This window comes from Myotis davidii, unplaced genomic scaffold (assembly GCF_000327345.1).
Source record: "Myotis davidii unplaced genomic scaffold, ASM32734v1 scaffold78, whole genome shotgun sequence".
Lineage (NCBI taxonomy): Eukaryota > Metazoa > Chordata > Mammalia > Chiroptera > Vespertilionidae > Myotis > Myotis davidii.
Genome location: NW_006290305.1, coordinates 5,109,307 through 5,113,036, shown reverse-complemented (window position 1 = coordinate 5,113,036; position 3,730 = coordinate 5,109,307). Strand labels below are relative to the sequence as shown.

General features: G+C 41.5%; 1 pseudogene; it reads right to left on the bottom strand.

Moving 5' to 3' along the window:
• The window catches only part of LOC102771537, a 25,805-nt pseudogene that overhangs the window by 20,564 nt on the left and 1,511 nt on the right, over positions 1-3,730 (bottom strand).

Below are 3,730 nucleotides of genomic sequence, written 5' to 3'. Positions count from 1 at the left end.
GTACCTGGGGGAGCCACATTTTGCCGACCACTGCCCTAAACAGTTGCAGCAGCTGCACATTATTTCACTGTTTTAAAAAGATTTTTTAACTAATTTTTAAAGAGAGAAAAAGGGAAAGGGAGAGAGAGAGAAACATCAATGTGACAGCAAAACATGCCTCCTGCATGCCCCTTATGGAGATCAAGCCCGAAACCTAGGCATGTGCCCTGAATGGGAATCAAACAGGCAACCTTTCGGTGCATGGGATGATGCCCAACGAACCGAGCTACACCAGCAGGGCTATTTCACTTTTGAAATCACATCTTTTTTCTTTCCAGTGATATGTATAGCCCAATGCACACGTCTTCTATTTGTAGCTCTCATTTGACATTCCAGAAATTCTCTGAGCAGTGTGTTTTCCTACTGTGATGTTTTCAATCAGGCATTCCAATTACTTTAAGAGGAGGTAAAACTGCTTGTCTCAAGCAGCAAAATCTTCTCATTGTTTTTCCTAAATTAGAAAACTATTTATACCTCATTTATAGTGTAGTGGGAGATTCTACAAAGCAAAGCGATTTTCTGCTAAAATTTTTCCATTTTCTTTGAAATTTCTGACATGTTGGGATAAGCACAATTTAAATTTATTCAGAGATCACATTTTAACATTAAGCAAGTTGAAAACATATAAACAGATCTCTTAAATATTCCTCTCTCCTGTCAACATTTTCAACCTGGAATATCAACCATTTACGCTTGATTTTGTGTAACTGAAAGAGTCAAAGCACACTTAGCAATCATTGTGACCTGCATTTTGTTGTTGTTGTTGTTGTTAATCTTCACCTGAGGATATTTTTTCATTGGTTTTTAGAGAGAGGGGGAGGGAGAGGGAAAGACAGAGAGAAAGAGAAACATCGATGTGAGAGAGACACATCAATTGTTGCCTCCCGCATGCGCCCCAACCAGGGCCAGGCCCCAACCAGAGACGGGGATCGAGCCTGCAACCAAGATATATCCCTTGAACCCTTGATCCCTTGACCAGAATTGAACGCGGGACTCTTCAGTCTGAGGGCTGGAGCTCTATCCACTGATCCAAACCAACTAGGGTGTGATCTGCATTTTTTTTTTATGCATAGCAAAACCAGCATAGAGTGGTGAGGATTTCCTACACATCCACATTCGGTATCTGTTAGATGTTAAGAGCATTAATGGACAGCCTCATAATAGATAGGTAGAGGATGGTTTTGAAAGCATTCAAAAAATTATATTCCATCACACACATACACACACACACACACACACATACACACACACACACACAGTGGAAGATTATTCAGCCATAAAAGGAAATCCTATCATTTGTGACTTGAATGAAACTGGATTGCTAAGTGAAACAAGCCAGACAGAGAAAGACAAATACTGCATGCTATCACTTATCTGTGGAATCTTTTTTAAAAATCACACTCTAGAAACAGAATAAAATAGATTGTAGGGACCGGGGTGAGGGGTAAGGAGGGAGAAATAGGGAGACATTGGTAAAAGGTACAAACTTCCAATTATAAATGAATAAGGTCTGAGGATCTAATGTAAAACATGGTAACTACAGTTGACAATACTGTATTTTATAATTGATATTTACTGAGAGTAGAACTTAAGTATTCTTGCCAAAACAATAGGTAAATATGTGAGGTAATAAATGTGTTAATTCAATGTTGGGAATCCTTTCATAATGTACATATATATCAAATCACTGCAGTGCACACTTTAAATATCCTACAGTTTTGTCACCAAGTCAGATACATCTGGGCCCCCATGAGCACCACTTACCCAATCCTCACTGCAACTCAGCACCTCACAGCATGACTGGCACAGAACAGCTGATCAAAAAGTAGTTGTTAAATTGCTTAATAATGCTGTGAAGTAAGTGGTGCTTTTATTACCACTAATTTATGGACAAGAACTCTGGGATTCAAAGAGATTAAGCTACACGTCAAAGTCACCCAGTAGTGGAGCCACTGGTCTGGCGCCCAGATCTAGCTCTGCCTTTCTAAGGTCCCCAAAGTCTCCCATTTCCCGTTTACGGTAACAGGGATTCTGTAAGGTTGTAAATCAGATCAAGTTATTCCCCTGCCTTAATCTGCCAAGGCTTCCATTCCCACAGGCCGTAAATCAAATGGAGGCCCTGCAGGTGATACGCAGGTTTCTGGTTTCCTCCCAGCTCCGGACCCTGACCACCCTGATCACTGCCTGACTCCACCCTTCAGCTCCACCCAGCAGTGGCCTCTGCACTCCCTGCTCTCTGCCTGCAGCGCTCTCCCAGAGGCCACGTGGCTCAGGCCTCCACCTAGTTCAGGATTCTCTTCACACCTCACCTCCTCAGGGAGGCCTTCCCTGCCCAGTTTATCTAAAGAGGCATCACAAACACGCTCTATCCCCTCATTCTGCTTTATGCATCCAAAACTATGCTAGATACTCACTTGTTTAATGGTATTTCCCCCTCATAATAGAAGTGCCATAAGTTCTGATACTTTTCATATTTTGGTCACTGCATCCCCAGAGCCTAATATTCAGTAAATATTTGCTGAATGGAGGAATGAATGAATGAATGAATGACAAGCATACTCATCCCACTATTAATGACTTCAGAATGACAAAGTATGCCCTGTGATTTGGAAAGGGAAAAGCAGACTGATTTCTTCTTAGTTCTTATCAAGACCATCTGGACTTACTCTTAAATCATCATATGATTTAAAAGAATTTCTAGCCCTGGCCAGTGTAGCTCAGTTAGTTGGGTGTCATATTGTGCACCAAAAGGTTGCCAATTCGGTTCCTGATCAGGGCACATGCCTGGCTCACTGGCTTGATCAATCTCCAGTATGGGCAGTGCAGGAGGCAGCCGATTGATATTTCACTCTCACATTGATCTTTCTTTCTCTTTCTCTCTCCCTCTCCCTTCCCCGCTCTTGCTCTTAAAAAAAAATCTTAAAGAAAACAACAAAGAATTTTTATAACAGGCCACTCAAATTTGCTCACCAGAAAACTATAACTTTTAAAAAAATTTAATAGACACTAAATGTTTACTTCTTTTTTACTATAAATGTGCTGTCATTCTATTTTTTTGCCTTTAAAATCTTTATTGTTGAAAATATTATATATGTTCTCCCCCCCCCGCCCCCCCCCCTGCATTGACCTCTTCTAGGCCACTGCGGGCCTTTCTAGAATCACTAGATTCCATTAACTCTCCCTTAGAGGCTCAGTGGCAAGTTCTAGACCAGTGATGGCGAACCTTTTGAGCTCGGCGTGTCAGCATTTTGAAAAACCCTAACTTAACTCTGGTGCCGTGTCACATATAGAAATTTTTTGATATTTGCAACCATAGTAAAACAAAGACTTATATTTTTGATATTTATTTTATATATTTAAATGCCATTTAACAAAGAAAAATCAACCCAAAAAATGAGTTCGCGTGTCACCTCTGACAGGCGTGTCATAGGTTCGTCATCACTGTTCTAGACCTTCTCTTGGGGTAAAGGATCCCTGTCAGCCTTTAGGGCAAAGCAGTTAGAAAAGACAAGATATGCATGAAGTAGAGGAAATAAGAGAGTGCCCTGCTCTTCTGGACCCCTGGGACGGCAGTGGGGAAAGCAAAAGAGGGATACAGAAAAGGAGGAGAAGGCGGGCATTTGGGTTCTCCCGCCTTATTCTCCTCACCACATCTTCTTGGAAACCAAGCCTCGGGGAGGGGACAGTTTTA